Here is a 19,705-nt window from a genome sequence, read left to right as displayed (position 1 = left end):
AACTGACATCATAGGTATTGAACCAGGCTTGGAGTCGGGTACGGTGTTCGGTTTGTAATGTACTTGGCGTGGTCCATCGAAGTTGTGAATTTGGGATTTAAACACATCATACACCATCGTACCCATACATAATTTCGGGCCGCATGCAATGTATACGGGGTCTTTCGATCGACCACGTCTCCCTTGTGCGGTTTTTTGTGACGACACGGATATCTGTGGGCTCCCCGAGTGTATATATATATCATCCCTTTGACCGATAATGAGGGGTATGTGTTGGCCATGAATGGATTCCTCCTAGTTCATGTTAGGGCCGGTCACCGTCAAATGTCGGTCAACCAAAGCTCGAGCTCATGCGTTGTCAGGATTCCCTCCTAGATGCTCGGATTGCTGGGTTCGACCTACATCAAACCCTGCGTACGTATCTCGTCCTTAACTACCTTGCCTTCATGGTTGTTGTCTGTATCGAGAGGTAGGCACCACATCTAAATTGTACATTGTTCTATATTGAAAACACACATCACCCCTTCCCAACGTACATCATTTTGGGCCGCATGCAAGAGGTGCTGGTTTTGTGGTCCCTCTCGTGCGATGTTTATGATGGTTCAATCAATTGGCCCAAGCGGTTTATCGACAACAACAACTGTCATTTGACCAAACGAAAGATTCATTGGTCCGTCTTATGGTAGGTCATGGCGACATGCATGTATGACCAAAGTATCGATCATTACGTGCATCCGCCCCGCTGACACGAAGTGGGAGGTGGTGGGCCAAGCATCCTAGCTAGGTACGACATTATGTCATTATGTATATCCTAGCTAGGTGGTTGTTAGGGTGCTTTCGGGTTTGCGAGGCAGGTGCCACCAAAGTTATGCATTGTGTATTTAAAGGTTTAAACATCCCCAATATTCGTACATATATTTGGCCACTTCCAGGTGGTTCTTGACTTCTGGCCCCTCTCATGGATCTTCAATGACGCGCCCAACCGTGGGCCCGCGGGGTCAAAGTTGTGCATTGGAATTTTGAACATCACATACCACCCTTTTCACTCATATATATTTGGGCCACATGCTGGTGTGGCTGTCTTTTGACCCTCCCTAACATTATTATTTGCTGCAAAGACTCTGATGATCCTCAATGGACACGGGGTATAATATCTTAACCGTGTGCGATGCAAGTGCGATGTGAATCACCACGACCGCGCAAGCGCGAGCAAATTAAGGTGGAGGTACTGGCTCAACCGTGTGTGATGCAAGTGCGCTGAAATCACCACGATCGCGCAAGCGCGAGCAAAGGGTGGAGGTACTGGCTCAACCGTGTGCGATGCAAGTGCGCTGAAATCACCACAACTGCGCAAGCGCGAGCAAAGGGTGGAGGTACTGCCTCAACCGTGTGCGATGCAAGTGCGCTGAAATCACCACGACCGCGCAAGCGCGAGCAAAAGGTAGTGATACTGGCTTAACCGTGTGCGATGCAAGTGCACTTTAAACCACCACCTGTGGAAGCTAAAGGCGGGTGAGTTTATTTGGAAATTAGGACGAACCGTGTGCGATAGACCAGCTAGCTAGAAATATAAAAAACAAACTAGCTGCCTTGAGCGTTGAAAAAATCGGAGGATCCACGCCACTTTTCCTTAATATCATACAAGCATATTGTTATTGGACCGTGCGCGATCTTGGGCACTACCGCCCCGCATCAATTCCTTTACCCAAATTTTAGTAGCCGCTGTACTTCAACCGTCACCCACACTCCTCCAGCACCGACCTTATAGTAAAATTGCAGTAGCCGACGCATTTGAACCGTCGTCCTCCCTCGTCCACCACCATCTCCACCCACCGTTACTAAAACATTTATTAGCCGTCACTACAAAAAAAATACACTTCCGTGATGATACGTGTTTGTCACAGTAGGTCATGTTTTCTGTCATGCATATACATCCATGACAAATTTATGACAGAATCAAGATAGTCATACGTGTGCTGTCGTAGAAGTGTTCCATGACATTACCAAAATTATCATCACGGAAGTGTCGACTTCCATGACGATAAATCGCGCATCATAGAAGTGCTTTCGTCAAGGGTGACCGACACGTGGCATCCACCGTAACGGAATGCCGTTAAGCTATCGGGTCCGGTTTTGGATCCGATAACCCGTTAACAGCCCCGACCAATGGGGATTTTCCACGTGTAAAATCATCATTGGCTGGAGGAAACACGTGTCAGCTCACCGTTGGGACAGACGTCATCCACTCATTGGACCCAAAGCGCCTATGATATGTCGACACGTGGCACGGCCCAACAGAGGCCCATTCCTGTGAAAAGGCGGGCCCGTTTGACTTGGTCAAAAGGTGGCGGGCCGGTCCACGGCAAGCCTGTTAACGGCCTGTCCGCATATAGCCCATTTACAGCCCGCTAACCCAGGGCCCTTTTACGGCCTATCCGAATTAGGCCCAGTAGCGTCATCTGGGCCGTCCAATATAATTCCAGCCCATTTTAACTTCCGGCCCATGTATGGCCCACGACGTCTTTTGGCCCATATGAGGCCCTTAGTAACCCTCGGCCCATTAACGGCCCGTGGTAAAACTGGCCCATAATGAACACTGTATCACTTTATACCCATTAACGGCCCATTATTACGTTGGGCCATTTCCAGCCCATGTTATCTTTCGGCCTTCTTAGGGCCCATTTATTCTTGGGCTCATTTCCAGCATTCGTTTACTTTTGACCCGTTAATGTCATTTTCAGCTTGTGGGCCAAATACAGCCCGTGGTTACAGTCGGCCCGTTTGTGGCCCGTTAATACGTTGGGCCGTTTTCATAGCGTCATCAAATACGGCCTATTAACGACGGCCCATGAACGGACGATTTCAACTCTAGACCATTTACAGCCATAATGTGGTCTGTTATTGGCCCATGTTTGGCCAACCGATCATACGGCCCGTAGAAGGCCCATTGATGATACGGCCCGTAGAAGGCCCATTGTGTCTACGCCCCGTAGAAGGCCCATTGTGTCTACGCCCCGTAGAAGGCCCATTGTGTCTACGACCCTTAGAAGGCCCATTGTTTCTACAGCCCATAGGAGGCCTATAGTAAATATGTAGCCCATTGTTAATGTGGCCTAGTTTAAAAAAATAGGTTATTCCGGCCACTAGCAAACTGCGGGAAAAGAGTTGCACTGACTACAAGAAAACAAATAAACAAGACAACGGAAATAAATAAGCAAGTAACTTATGCTAGGCTATCACGGCTATTACACATATTACATCCACTGGGCATCAAAGTTCGCCACCAGTGCAAATATAGGGAACAAAGCAGCATATAAACGCCGCAGCAAAACAAGTCCAGAACTGAAACCACTTCAGAAGAGCTCAAGAAACAATATCTTGGGTACCCATAATGCTGGCAAGATGCTTAGCAAGCTTATTAACTTTCTCTTGTTTGGCGCTTAAATCCTCCAGCACTTGCTGTTGCACCAGAAAGTATGCATCTGAATTCTGCAGGGACTTCCTGAGTCCTTCGGCTTCCTGTCGCATAACATCTGATCGATGTCTTTCAACTTTAAGTTGAGACTCAAGAAGCCGAACTTATTCAGGCAGCGAGTACGAAGAGCTGGTGCCAGTAGTAGTAGCCAGTAACTCGAACACTACATCAAGACAGGACTTTGGGGTTGTCTCGGTGTCTTCAATATAGTTTTTATCAGCTTTCTTGGAGAACAACAGGGATGTCTCACTATCTTGAACCTGATTTGCATTACTTCCTTTACCATTGCATAACGGGGTACTCTTCTCCAATATTTTATCCGCGTTCTAAAGGAGAAACAAACAAACACATCACAGGTTTACAATGTAGTATATGAAACTCATTTTGGTAAACCAGTTCAGTAGTAAGGTGGACAGGATAACAACATGAAACAAACATATATCTATGTAGTATGGTCACTGTATGGTCTATATCATTCTAGTTTATGTTGCCAAATCAAGATAGATACAGTTCGAATCATATCTATTTAAGACAAAGCAGCATAGACAGAATATAAGTGTGGGAAACTACACAGCAATAACAACACTTGTAATGTGCATGGCATGAGAACATAACTGTTTATTCAATTGAAAGTGAAATCAACATAGAGCAAGTTACAACAGCAAACACGTTAAAGAAACAGGTTTAAAACATACCTGTTGCTCCATTGGAGTTTCAATTGCATCCTTCAAATTTGAAATTAGTTGGTATGAGTAAATACAGTGATGCAAGAGCAAAGTAGTATGAACCATAGCTACGGAACCTGACCTGAGAACAATTATTCTTCTGCTTTAAGTGTTGACTTGGGGTTCGGAGTGGTGGTCCTCGTGCTTTGGGCACTGCAGTTGCCTTACTAACTGCTCGTGTTTGGGTGCTCTGTGGTGGAGACGGTGCTGTGTCAACGGGAACTGGGTTACTATCTGCTGGGGTTGGTGTCGTGGAATTGTCACGGCAGATGTCCTCGAGCTAGGACTTAGTCGTGGAGCCATCGCAGCTAGGAAGCTTAAAGGGGTTAATGCGGGACAAGGAACACAAGGGTTTATACTGGTTCGGCCCCTTACGGTGAAGGTAAAAGCCTACGTCCAGTTGGAGGTGGTATTGATTAGGGTTACGATCACCAGGGAGCTAAACTGCTATGCCCGGCTCTCGATGAGATTGTTCTCTGCCGTAAACCGCTGCCGGGTCGTCCCTTTATATAGGGAGGCTGACGCCCTGCAGCTCTCAGAGTCCCGGCCGGCTCATAAGAGTGTCCGGCTTGGACTCTCAACTATTCTTGCCTTACACTACAAGTTCTACCATAATAATGATTGTAACTACGGGCCTTAAGCCATATCCGGGTCTTAAGCCCATCTTTGGCCCACCGTCTTCAGGCTTGGCGCCGGGCTTCTGGCAATGACCATATGAGTAACCCGGCCCCTCCTGGCGGGTGACTCTAAGGTCTATATCCTCAACATTAGGCCCCAGATTGATTTGAGCCGGCTCATGTCAATCTTCCATTCTTTCGACAGAAAAACCTCCGGCTTACAATTGTGTGAAGGCCATAACCCGGCATGACATCATCCTCTGGACTCCGGGTAATCCGCCATGACGTTATCTTCCATTAAGCCCGTTTTTTACTCCGCCTGATCCGCAACGGATCTTTTTCTTTACTGTCATCCCGAAAATCGAGGCGTTTCATGGGGAGATAACCACGTCGTGGTCTCCTTGATTCTCGCGCTCACTTATGAGCTTGCCTTATAAATAGGCCGGTCCGACGGGCCTCCAGCCACCTCTCTCTCCTTCGTCTTCTTCCTCGCGCTACTGCTCCCCTGCCCGAGCTCTGCTGCTGTCGCCGCCGCGGGTCCCCTCGTCGTCATCAACTCAGGCCGCTGCATCACCCTGATCTGACCAGAGACACGCGACGACTTCCGCGACTCACCAGCCTCTGTAAGCTTCTTCTGCCCTACTAGAACAGATCTGCAGTAGGGTTCGAGTAGTTCATCCGTGTTCTTCGCCATCGCCCGCAAGTTCTTCAGTAGCTTTCATTTTTACCGCCCCCCTTGATCTTGGACCTGTATAGACCTGCCGCGGTAGACGTTGAAGACCCATTTCTCATGCAAATATCCCTCTTTCTACTGCATAAGAACCTTGTTCAAGCTCAAGAGCCTCCTCGCGTCTGTTTCTAGGTCTAGAAACTTTTCTTTTACCCGACCATTTTGATCCAAAATTTTTACTACGATATGTGAAACCTGTTTTACCACACTTAGTAAAAAACTGGAATCATTGAATCTCGGCGGTTTACAGTTCCGGTTTAAAGAAACCACACGCCGTAGAACCTTCCGGCTTAAAGAAAACCATGCGCCATAAAATTTCCGGCTTAAAGAAAACCATGCGCCATAAAATTTCCGGCTTAGCTGTGATAAGGCCTGTAGACAATCAAATTACTCTCAATCCCTCGGCGGCTTAAATAGCCCGATGCACTTAAATGTATACCATTAGTCCCCTTCATAAGCCGCCACCTTGACATTTAACTGTAAATTTCTTCCGGCTCATAATTAACCCGGACATTTTTCCTTTTATCATAGACTGCCGACTTTCACCATGCCTCCCAAAGCTCCCAAAGCCTCCATCACTTGCAACTGGATGAGGTCCAATGTCACCAATGAGACCCTAGCGGATTTTGTTAAGTCTGGATATCTTCCCAAGAAAGACATCATGTCCTACCGTGCCCCTGACCCATCAGAAGAGAGACCACAGCCGCAACGATCTTCCTGAAGACGTTGCAGAAGATATGACCAAGGCTCTTTTGAACGAGAGCCGGGCAGACTGCGGAAGGACCGGGCTGGCCCCCTTCTGCAAGACCAACCCAGCCCCAGCGGTAAGCCGCTGATCTGAACATCTTATCTATACCTGACTTTCATCTGAATTGTTTTAAGAAAAACCTCATTGTATTTTTCAGGCTGATGATAAGTTCTGGCGGGTCAAATACGACCATGAGGCGGCCAAGAAGGCCAGGAAGGCGAAGAAAGCCGCCAAGAAAACCGCCCCTCGCAAGAAAGGAAGCAGGCCTACTACTTCAGAGCTGATGCAATTAAGCGATAGCTCCGAGTCAGAGGTAACCCCTGAGCCTTTGAGTCCTTGCTGTATCTGTTGTTTGTTGCTGTCCGCCTTATCAATACTTGCTCATTAACAGGATGACACCGGCGCAAGTAACCCGGTGGTTGAAGAGGTAATGTCACTTTCCTCCGACTCGGAGCCCTTGCCAAGGCTGAAAGTCCGAAGGGTAACCCGAAAAGTAAGCTTTTCACATCCTTTAGCTTATCAAGATCCTCAATTTATTTTGAAGCGACAGGTTCATGAGAGCCGGCGTCACACCCGGACCAACAAGGACACCGACCTCTCAGCCAGATTACCCGACGCATCAAGGAAGCGCCGAACTGAGGTTATTTCCCACTTGTACCCTTTTCATCCGTTGGCGGGTGTTATCCGTCAGCCACTCAATTCTTCTGACTCCAATTATCAGGAGACCTCCCCCTCTTCGGGCGACTCTATGCAGTCGAGTCTTCCAGCTTTCAAGACCGTGCCCGGGTAATGATAACCCTCTTATATTTGTTCTGGTCCTTGCTCATACGTTTTATACTAACCTTTGTTGTTCTTTTAGTGCCCAGGCAAAGCTCACCAAGAGGGCGAAGAAAACCAAGTCGGCCGGAGAGCCGGATTTGCCTGAGCCGGAGGTGACGGTCCAAGAACCGCCAGCTGCCTCCGCCCCCGAAGCCACCACTCCAATGGACACGGCACCTGTAGAAGCTTATGCTGACCCGGAGGCCTCCGGCTCGGCTCAACCAACAAATGACCCGGATGTGGTAATCACCCGGACGGCATTTGTTGAGCCGGGGAGACCTACCGCACTGGCTAAGTGCTCCGCTAAGGGGGAGTTGCTGCAGCCCCACCGGGTGAACCTGGACCTCTCCGACCATACCAACCTGAGCATTGGAGAGCTCGTCTCTGGCTACATCAGCCAAGTGCACAAGAGCCGGGACGCAGAGGTTGCCATGGTGAACCAGATCCAGCAAAAATCTGAGGTATCCTTCTGCTATCCTCTTACTTACTGCATAGTTACCTTTATCATGCTAGCCCCCAAGTCGGCGACTTATGATTAAATGTGTTGTAGACTTAGGTTCCGGCTTACTCAACTGAGCCGGCAGCTTGTAGATAGATACGTTCAATATGCATTAGCCCCCAAGTGCCAAGTGTCTTTGCTAGGAAAACGCTTGGGACTTAAAATTTATATAGTAACTGTTCATGTCATAACCCGGAAATGTATGCAGGCTGCTGGCAAGAAGCTAGAGGCTGACATGGCTGATCTCAAGAGCCGGCTGCAGATGCAAGAGATGGAGACCCGGAAGGCAAATGCCAAATTTGTGTCTAGTATCGCCGCTCAAGAAAAGCTGAAGATAGAGTTTGACGCTGAGCGGAAGGCGTGGGCCGAAGAGAAGTCCGCATTGGTGAACCGGGCTGAACAGGCGGAGAAGACTCTCTCCGAGAAGACCGCCGAGCTCTCCGGCCTAAAGCGCCAGGTGTCCCAGATGGTGGCCGCAATCTTCGGTAAGTCGCCTCCCCGGCTTTCATCAAGCTTAGAATCTTTATATCTCATAATTCATCCTTGTCGGCGGCTTATCTGATTCTGTTAAACAGGTCCCAGAAGTGCCAATCTCAACCAGAGCGTGGTAACCAAGCTGAAGGCCGTGTACACCCTGGTAGCGCAGCTCTACACCGGGTCACAACGTGCCTTGGCTGTGGTGGCCCTATCCAACGAGGTGCCGACTCACCTGGCGGAAGTCCTCCGCCGTCTCGCTGTTCTGCCTCAGCGGATCCAAGAGCTGCGACGGGCCTCTGTGAGAGCCGGAGAAATCGCTGCGCTGAGCCGGGCCAAGGCGTTCTTGCCAGAGCTAGACCCGGCGGACATCGCCCTCGGCTACCCAAGCCTGAAGGAAGACGGCACCGCCTTTGATCAGAAGGACTTCGCAGCTTGCGTGAAGACTGTACGACCGGTGGCCACTCTTATTGGCAACGACACAGATCTGACCAAGTATCAGCCGGGTTACAACGCGGAGAATCAGAGGATCCCGACCCCTTGCTATGAAGCCCTGAGTTTAATCCCGCCGGCTCGTCAGCACACCTTCGCCCCGGAAATTGACCCGGCCGGATTAATTGACGAGGAAGCCCAGTTCGAAGCTCTGAGCGGCATCGACTGGAAGTCTTCGACTTTCCAAACCCTGGGAACAGCCGGAGGAGAAGAAAGAGACGAGCCGGAGACATCAACCCAGCAAGCGTCGTAATTCTGCTGGCGGTTTACCAAACAATGCCTCACCCTTTTGGACTCAACGAGTCTTGTAATAGAGTAGGACCAACACTTTATATTTGCCGTGCCATCATGCACGCCTTGAATGCTTTGAAGTTTTATTGAAGTTGTCTCCTTTATATTTGTCCGGGTCATTCATTCTCCTTAGTCTCAAATAATTGTCTTTAACTATCCTGTATAGAAAGATGAATCACAAGTCCCCAGGCAGCTTACCGCCTTGAGAATCATATGATTTAGATATATAACCCGGAATATGAATCAAAAAAGACTGCTCCTCAATTATATCCTTAATACAGCCGTAATAACACACTTAGCAGCCTGCAAGCATACTTCCGGTTTAGATAACCCGGGTAATAAGGTTGGTACCTTAATTCCGATTTACTTGTTTTAATGACACCCATTGTGTTCAACCAACACTGTAAACCAAAGTTAAGCCGGCAAAGTGAGACCCGGTCGTACACATTTGGAAATAATCAGACGGAACTGGCCATAAAGCAAAGGAACTTAGGGGCTTCCGGTTCGAATACGACCAGAGACCCGGCCCAAAGGGGTTATGCTAGGATTCGAATACGATCATATAGCCCCCAGTGGGTGTGGCGATGCCAATCAAGAGGGTATCAACAGCTATGTTCTCTTTGGTTCGAATACGACCTATGTTTGAACTGGAAGCCCCCAAGTGATTCTAAGAATTGTTTAACGACGCTGATTCGAATACGATCCACATCGGTTCTCAAAGGGGTTAAACTAAGATTCAAATATGATCAAAGAAAACTCCTCAATGAGCTCGGCACTTTGCCAATCAAATGGGTATCGACAGCTATGTTCTCTTTGGTTCGAATACGACCTATGTTTGAACAGGAAGCCCCCAAGTGACCTAATCGCCTACGGCTAGATCCGAATATGATCATAAGCCGGATCCTCCTTCAAGTTATCATGTAATCTGGCAATGAAAACAACACGTGCACATTTGGAGGAGAAAAAAGGACAGAGGTCCTGCTTTATTGCTTGTCATAATATATACATGGCTTAGAGAAGTATGTACATCATGAGAGCCGGTGGCTCAAGTGTAGTAAGGCCGAAGCTGAGCTATGTTCCACGGCCGTCGGGTCTCTTCCTCCGACTTACGCGAATCTTTGTGCTCCCGAATGTCAATGAGGTAATATGACCCGTTGTGCAAATTCTTGCTGACCACAAAGGGCCCTTCCCAAGGTGGGCATAACTTGTGTGCATATGTTTGATCCTGGATGAGCCGGAGCACGAGATCACCTTCCTGGAAGACCCGGGATTTAACCCGGCGGCTATGATAACGGCGCAGGTCTTGTTGGTAAATCGCTGAACGGGCTGCTGCCACATCACGCTGTTCATCCAACAAGTCAAGAGCATCCTGGTGCGCCTGTTCATTATCCGCCTCAACGTAAGTCGCCACGCGAGGTGAGTCATGACGGATGTCACTGGGGAGGACTGCTTCTGCCCCATAAACCATGAAGAAAGGCGTAAAACCTGTAGACCTGTTAGGAGTAGTGTTGATGCTCCATAACACGGAGGGCAACTCCTCCACCCAACAACCCGGCGTCCGTTGCAAAGGTACCAAAAGCCGGGGCTTGATGCCTTTCAGAATCTCCTGCTTAGCTCTCTCAGCTTGACCATTGGATTGAGGATGAGCCACTGAGGAAACATCAAGTCGGATATGCTCTCGTTGACAAAACTCCTCCATGGCGCCTTTGGAGAGATTGGTGCCATTGTTAGTTATAATGCTGTGTGGAAAACCAAAGCGAAAGATCACCTTTTTCATAAACTAAACCGCCGTGGCTGCATCACACTTGCTAACTGGCTCCGCTTCAACCCACTTGGTAAACTTGTCCACTGCCACCAAAAGGTGGGTCTTCTTATCCTTGGATCTTTTGAAAGGCCCAACCATATCCAGCCCCCAGACCGCAAAGGGCCAAGTAATTGGGATCATCCTCAGCTCTTGAGCCGGTACATGAGCCCGTCGCGAGAACCTTTGGCAACCATCACACTTACTGACCATGTCCTCTGCATCAGCATGAGCCGTCAACCAATAAAAACCATGACGAAAAGCCTTGGCCACAAGGGACTTTGAGCCGGCGTGATGGCCACAATCCCCGTCATGAATCTCACGCAAGATCTCTTGCCCTTCCTCAGGGGAAACACAACGCTGAAACGCCCCTGTAACACTGCGATGATGCAACTCGCCATCGATAACAATCATTGACTTAGCCCGCCGGGTTATTTGCCTGGCCAAAGTTTCATCCTCAGGCAACTCGCCCCGGGTCATGTAAGCCAGATACGGCATTGTCCAGTCTGGTATGATATGGAGAGCCGCCACCAGTCGTGCCTCCGGGTCAGGGACAGCCAAATCTTCCTCTGTAGGCAACTTAACACAAGGATTATACAGGACATCCAGGAAAGTATTAGGCGGCACCGGCTTTCGCTGAGAGCCTAGCCGGCTTAAAGCATCAGCCGCCTCGTTCCTCCTGCGATCAATGTGCTCTACCTGGTAGCCCTGAAAGTGCCCTGCAATGGCATCAACTTCGCGGCGATAAGCCGCCATGAGAGGGTCCTTAGAGTCCCACTTGCCTGATACTTGTTGAGCCACCAAGTCTGAGTCACCGAAACACCTCACCCGGCTCAAGCCTCTTCCTTGCGTTCCACCACCACAGCCACACTGACGACTCGTGTGTTCGCTGCCACGTACAGTAATAAGGGCTCCTTATCAACCGGAGCAGCAAGGACTGGGGGCTCTGCCAGCTGCTTCTTCAAATCCTCAAAAGCGGTATTAGCTGCATCATTCCAGACAAAGTTATCAGTTTTCTTCATCAACTGATATAATGGCATGGCCTTCTCACCCAAACGGCTTATAAACCGGCTTAAAGCAGCGATGCGACCCGCCAAACGCTGAACGTCGTTTATACACGCCGGCTTAGCCAGGGAGGTGATGGCCTTGATCTTATCCGGGTTAGCCTCAATGCCTCTGTCAGAAACCAAAAAACCCAAGAGCTTGCCTGCAGGGACACCAAAGACACACTTGGCCGGGTTAAGCATCATCTTGTAGACCCGGAGATTATCAAAGGTTTCTCTCAAATCATCTATCAGGGTTTCCTCTTTTATGGACTTGACCACAATATCGTCCACATAAGCGTGAACATTGCGCCCAATCTGTTTATGAAGGCAGTTCTGTACACAACGCTGGTAAGTCGCCTGTGCACACTTGAGTCCAAAGGGCATAGACACATAGCAGAAGGCTCCAAAGGGAGTGATGAACGCCGTCTTCTCCTGGTCCTTAACTGCCATTTTAATCTGATGATATCCGGAATAAGCATCCAAGAAACTTAAGCGCGCACAACCTGCCGTAGCATCAATAATTTGATCAATACGGGGGAGGGCAAAAGGATCAGCCGGACATGCCTTGTTTAAGTCCGTATAATCAACACACATCCGCCAAGTGCCGTTCTTCTTGAGCACGAGCACCGGGTTAGCCAACCACTCCGGGTGAAAGACTTCAACAATAAACCCGGCCGCCAAGAGCCGGGCCACCTCTTCACCAATAGCTTTCCGCCTCTCCTCATTGAACCGCCGAAGTAACTGCCTGACCGGCTTAAATTTCGGATCAACATTGAGGGTGTGCTCAGCGAGTTCTCTAGGTACACCTGGCATGTCAGAAGGTTTCCATGCGAAGATGTCCCTATTCTCACGGATGAACTCGATGAGCGCGCTTTCCTATTTTGGATCCAGGTTGGCACTGATGCTAAACTGCTGAGATGAATCTCCTGGAATGAAATCAACAAGTTTAGTCTCATCAGCCGACTTAAATTTCATTGCCGGCTCATGCTCCGTAGTCGGCTTTTTCAGAGAGGTCACATCTGTTGGGTCAACGTTGTCTTTGTAAAACTTCAACTCCTCTGTTGCACAAACAGATTCTGCATAAGCCGCATCGCCTTCCTCACATTCCAAGGCCACCTTCCGGCTGCCGTGAACCGTAATGGTCCCATTATGACCCGGCATCTCGAGCTGCAAGTAAACATAACACGGCCGTGCCATGAACTTGGCGTAAGCCGGCCGCCCAAATATAGCATGGTATGGACTTCTTATCTTGACCACCTCAAAGGTCAATTTCTCCACCCTATAGTTGTTCTCATCTCCAAAGGCCACTTCCAGCTCGATCTTGCCGACTGGATAAGCCGACTTACCAGGTACCACACCATGGAAGATAGTGTTTGACTGGCTGAGCTTATCAACCAAACCCATACGGCGAAAAGTCTCATAATAGAGGATGTTGATGCTGCTGCCTCCATCCATGAGCACCTTAGTGAACTTATATCCTCCCACTTGAGGAGCCACCACTAAGGCCAAGTGGCCCGGGTTATCCACCCGGGGAGGGTGATCCTCCCTACTCCACACTATAGGCTGCTCGGACCACCGCAAGTAGCGTGGAACCGCCGGCTCAACAGCATTCACAGCCCTCTTATGAAGCTTCTGATCTCGCTTACACAGACTGGTGGTAAACACATGATACTGTCCACCGCTAAGCTGCTTTGGATTGGTCTGATAACCCCCCTGCTGCTGTTGATGACCCTGGCCAGACTGCTGATTAAAGCCCCCTTGGCCGTTCTGAGGATTAGAATTTGAGCCGCCGCCCGGGCCATGAAAACCGCCGGCGCCTGAGCCACCGCCCGGGCCGTTGTAATTCTTAAAGGCCTTCATGATTGCACAATCCTTCCATAGATGAGTCGCTGGCTTCTCTCTAGAGCCATGCCTTGGACAGGGCTCATTCAATAGCTGCTCCAGCGTCGGACCTGACCCGCCGCCTCGGGGAGGGGGCCTCCCCTTACGTCGCTGGTTGTTCCCTTGTGAGCTGGCGTTGGCCACAAACTCTAGGCTGCCGTCGGCCTTGCGCTTGCCTCCTCCTTGGTTTCCCAGGTTATGCTGAGGACCCTTGCCATTGCCGTTCTTCTTTCCCTTCCCTGTCCTTTCATCATCTGAAGCGGGGTCCTTGGTACCATCAGAATCGGCGTACTTGACAAGAGCCGCCATCAGTGTACCCATATCATTGCAGTCGCGCTTAAGCCGCCCGAGTTTCATCTTCAGGGGCACAAAACGACAATTCTGCTCCAACATTAAGACTGCAGAGCCGGCGTCCATCTTATCCGGGGAATGTATTATCTCCTTAACCCGGCGAACCCAATGTGTCGTAGACTCACCCTCCTGCTGCTTGTAGTTAGTCAAATCCACAATTGACATAGATTGCCTACAGGTATCCTTGAAGTTTTGGATGAACCGGGCTTTCAACTCAGCCCAAGACCCAATGGAATTCGGTGGTAGCCCTTTCAACCAAGTGCGGGCAGTCCCATCTAACATCATGGTGAAGTACTTAGCCATGGCCGCCTCACTGACCTCCAGCAGCTCCATAGCCATCTCGTAACTCTCGATCGAGGCTGCGGGTTGTAGGTCGGCTGTGTAATTAGGCACCTTCCTAGGGGCTTTGAAGTCCTTGGGTAGACGCTCATTGCGGATAGCTGGCACTAAACAAGGGACACCCCCAGTCCTGGTAGGGATACCCACGTCGACGGAAGTCGTCGGATAAGCCGGGGGGGTCTGGTAAGCCGTCAATTGAGGCACCTGCTCCGCCTCTTGCCGCGCTCTGTCCTGGTCTGCTGCGTGAAAGGCTCCATTATGAACCGGGCCATGGCCAGGGGGCGGGTCATGGCGTCGGACGTTACTTGAGCCGGTCGCTGAGACCATGTGTCTGCTGTAACTCGGGCTCCGGCCTGGCCGAGGGGTCGAGTGGATCCTGTCCCGGCTGTAGGAGTACGCCTCTTGCTGCGCCTGTGCTGTCTGAAGGAGTTCCCTGACCCGGCGGGTTTCAATAGCCGTCGGAGAGTCGCCGTCGACTGGGAGAGCCGCCAGCCGTGCTGCCGCGGCGACCATGTTCTCCAGTGGGTTATTATAATGACCCGGGGGTATTGGCACGTACTGAGGCGGGGCAAGGGGCACCTGGGGAGGCCCCATCACTATTGGCTGAATAGGGGTTCCAGACCCGGGCACTATGACCCCTGGCGGGTTACTAGACCCTGCACCTGGCGTGTTGAAGAGGTTGCGTGGATCGTAAACCGGAGGGAGCCGAGATTGGGTCTTTTGATGCCTCCTTCTCATGACCTCATTGGACGCGTTCTGATCCATCGTGAGTCGGAAGGACTGCGCCTGGATCAACTGAGTTTGGGCATCGAGAGCCGCCCTCTCCGCAGCCATCCTGATCCCTTCCGCTGCCAGATCCTCCTTAGCTTTCACTAGATCCAACTTTAACTGTGCCACCTCCGCATCATGCTGAGCTTGATCCGCCGGGTCAACCGTGGCGGTTAATAGGGCTGTCATCTTGTCCGTAAGATCCATCAGCACCTGAGCCGGAGAAGGCACCGGGTTTCCCGCTCCAGCAGCGGGGTTCTGAACAGGCTGCGCCCTGGCCATAAAGACTCCAACCTGACTTGGCGGCTCAAACGGGTCCGGAATACTGTCACCATCGGAACAACCCATGAGCCTGCCATCCTGGAGTTGATACAACGAGTTTGACTCATCGGTGGACGACTCGCCGTCAGAGCCGGCGGACGCCTGCTCACCAGATCCAGATTGATCAGAGGGCCCTCCATGGATACATCCCACAAAAGCATGCCTTAAGGTAGGCCGGGCCCGGGCGGGTCGTGCACGCTGAGCCGTCTCGATGAGATCGGCGCAGAGACCCGGCTCAGGGCCTGGCTCACCAATCTTGCCAATGAACACATGAATTCCGCCGAAGGGGACCCGGTACCCGTACTCAATTGAGCCGGCGTCGGGGCCCCAGTTTGCATCCTCGATGTAGAGCTTGCCGCGATGACTCTTGGTCATCCGGCCCACAGCGTATCCCTTGAGCCCTTCGAAGCTGCCCTTCAAGAACTCAAATCCACCATGCGCTGGCCCCACGGTGGACGCCAACTGTCGTGGAATTGTCACGGCAGATGTCCTCGAGCTAGGACTTAGTCGTGGAGCCATCGCAGCTAGGAAGCATAAAGGGGTTAGTGCGGGACAAGGAACACGAGGGTTTATACTGGTTTGGCCCCTTACGGTGAAGGTAAAAGCCTACGTCCAGTTGGAGGTGGTATTGATTAGGGTTACGATCACCAGGGAGCTAAACTGCTATGCCCGGCTCTCGATGAGATTGTTCTCTGCCGTAAACCACTGCCCGGTCGTCCCTTTATATAGGGAGGCTGACGCCCTGCAGCTCTCAGAGTCCCGGCCGGCTCATAAGAGTGTCCGGCTCGGACTCTCAACTATTCTTGCCTTACACTACAAGTTCTACCATAATAATGATTGTAACTACGGGCCTTAAGCCATATCCGGGTCTTAAGCCCATCTTTGGCCCACCGTCTTCAGGCTTGGCGTCGGGCTTCTGGCAATGACCATATGAGTAACCCGGCCCCTCCTAGCGGGTGACTCTAAGGTCTATATCCTCAACAGTTGGGGTTAGAAGGGGTGTAGCTGGTTCTCTGTCCAACTGGGTAGGGGTAAAATCTGCGTGAGTCTGGGTTATGTGTGGTGGGGCTGGTTCTTGGGCAAGTACAACCGTGGTTCTATCTCCATCGACAGGTAGCATGATCTTTTCTGAAGACCGTGTTTTTACTCCCACAGATACTACCATCACCCCCTCCAATTGAAATGGCTGATAAACAAGAAAAGTAATTGAATGTACAGACATTGTAAGATAGACAGGTGCAATGGATAGGAGGGAAGAAAACAGGGCATGAAATAATTCACATTTATGTTGTCTAACCAAACAGAATAGCAGGACATAATTTCAAATATATGGTGGCTAATTAAACAGGATAGCATGACACAATTTCACATGTATGATGGCTAACTAAACATGATAGAATGACATACTTCAAAATATGATGACTATGTAAACAGGATGACATGATATAACTATACGATGTGTCTATTAAAGTGGTTGGCATGCCATAAATCACAAACATGTCGCCGATGGAAACATGATGGCATGATATAATTCATGGATAGAATGACATAATTCAAAATATGATGACTATGTGAACAGGATGAGATGATATAACTATATTATGTCTTGAGAAAATGGGTTGGCATGCCATAATTTAGATACATGCTGTCTATGTAAACATCATGGCATGATATAATTCAAATATATGATTTACATACTAAGGAAGTGAGCAGAGGGCAATCGCATATATGATGTGTCAACTAAGGAGATGGCACTCAACATCGTGTATATGATGTAAAAACTAAGCATTGCAATACAACATATGCATGATATGAGTAATATAACCCTGCCAAGTTTGAGCATACACCTCAGGGGGATAATAGGACTGGTCATCTGCCTCTGAATCCTCCTCTGAAGAGCTATCTGTAACCAGCAACATATCTGCTTCACCAGGTAGCATTGTCTACTCTGAAGACCTTGTTTTCACTCCAGATTTCTCCATCACCAATTCAAATGGCTGATGCACAGGAAGAGCAGTTGAATATACAAACATTGTCGACAAAAGCAATGAGAAATACAAAAAAAGGACGGCATGATATAATTCACATATATGACGCTTAGCTAAACAGCATGGCATTGCATGATTCTCATATATAATGCCTTGCAACAAGATAGCATTGCATAATTCACATATATAATGTCTTGCAAAAAGATGGCATTGCATAATTCACATATATGGTAATTAGACACTAAACAGGTGGCATTCACACAAATCATGTCTGAACTAAGCAAATGACATAGCAATGCAAGATACCATACGCATGATATGAGCAACATAACCCTGCCAAGTTAGAGCATGCACCTCGGGGGGGGGGGATAGGACTGGTCATCTGTCTCTGAATCCTCCTCTGAGGAACTATCCGTAACCAGCGAGATATGCGCTTTGTCAGATAGCATAGTCTGCTCTGAAGACCTTGTTTTCACTCCAGAATTTTCCATCACCGTGTCAAATGGCTGATGCACACGAGGAGTAGTTGAATGTACTAACATTGTTGACAAATGTAATACGTAACGAAAAAAAGGATGGCCTGATATAATTCACATATAAGATTACTGGCTAAGCAGGATGGCATTGCAAAATTCACATATATGATGCCTGGCTAAACAAGATGGCATTGCATAATTCACATAAACCATGAATAAACTAAACAGATGGCATTCACACAAAGCATGTCTAAACTAAGCACTTGACATATTTGATGTATAAAGTAAGCAATGCAAGGCACCATATGCATGATATAACCAACATCAGCATGCCAAGTTAGAGCGAAGACATCATGGGGTAAATAGGAGTGGTCTTCTGCTTCTGAATCCCCCTCAGAATAGTTATCTTCCTCTTGATGACGATCCGAAATGGGTGGAGGGGGGCTGCCTTTGCACCCACCATGGACGACGTCTGCATGAAATTTTATTGCCATGCAAGGCTCGTCTCTTTTGCTCTACATGTTCAGTTCCATTGTGTACAATAACTGACATGCATAGGAATAAAACATAGTGAGATTATGTAAGGAGTGCATGCACAAATCCAGAGTGATGGTAGCAAACTGTGGATAGACCCAAAACCAATGATAGCAGGCAGATAATAGCTTTAGTTAAAAAATACAGACAATGGCTCCTTTAATGTTTGTTTGCACCCAACATGAAACTCATAGTAGACACCCGAGATTAACCAGATAGTAGATAGATAGTACTGATTGATGCCCCAATATGTACCCCACAACCATTTAAAAACTCAAGTTTCAACATAAGTTTGGACCTGAGTCCGAGTCTAATAGGTGAACACGACGATAAAGTAGCATGTCATCATATTAAGCGATGCATAATGTAAGCAGACACTGAAGAGTGTGACCTCTCTTGCGGACCCGTGTAGTCCTCAAGGTCATCTGCTCAGTTGATGATGGTAATGCAGTTGTCGTGGCTGCCAGCGGCGGGGAAGAAGATCCGAGGCTGCGAAAGACAATCTGGAGAGCGGATCCCTGCTGTGGTGAACCCTTCCATCGTTGGAGCAGCTGAGCTGGGGTGGAACACAGCACCACAGGAGCAGGACAAACCACACATGGTTTTCTTTGACACATATCTGTAACAGAAGTAATTGTGTAAGGGCTTGTTTGAATTTGAGGATTCTAACAATGCAGGGATAGGAAATAGACAGGAATAGGATAGGAATGCACGTGCAAAACAGAGAATTTAAAAACACAGGATTTCTGCCAATCTGGGTGTTTGGTTCACAAGAATTGGAAGATCACAGGATGCAAAGAAGTATGGTGAGATTAAGTCAAACCACAAGAAGTGTACAACCTCTTTGGCAAAGCCATGTCGATCTCAGCGTGATTGGGTTGGCCGGTGAGGATGCTCCGGCTGACTTGGCTGTCGGAGGAGGGGAAGAAGATCTTAGGCGTTTGGAGATGGAGCCCGAGGTACTGCTCTGCTGTGATGGAGGGTTTCGTCATTGGAGCAGCTCCGGTGAGTTGTACGACGCCGAGGCTGAAGCAGGACAAGAGAGACAACGTTAAACTGAGTGGAATTCTAATAGCATCCCCAATAGATGACGTAAAATACATAACCACAAAGTGCTAGATGTATACATCAGCAACTCATCTCTGAACTTAACTGTCGAAACTGAATTTAACTGTCGAAACTGAACTTAACTATCGAAACTGAATTTTGCTGTCAAAACTAAACGCACTAGAGGTGAGGCTACACGTCAGTCGACTGACTTTTTCATCTCTGGTCAGTCGATTTTGCAGCCGTTGGATACGAAATCAAGGGCCTGCAGTTCATCTTCAAC

The sequence above is a fragment of the Triticum aestivum genome, chromosome 5D (genome assembly GCF_018294505.1).
Source record: "Triticum aestivum cultivar Chinese Spring chromosome 5D, IWGSC CS RefSeq v2.1, whole genome shotgun sequence".
NCBI lineage: Eukaryota > Viridiplantae > Streptophyta > Magnoliopsida > Poales > Poaceae > Triticum > Triticum aestivum.
Note: the sequence above shows the minus strand (reverse complement) of the source record.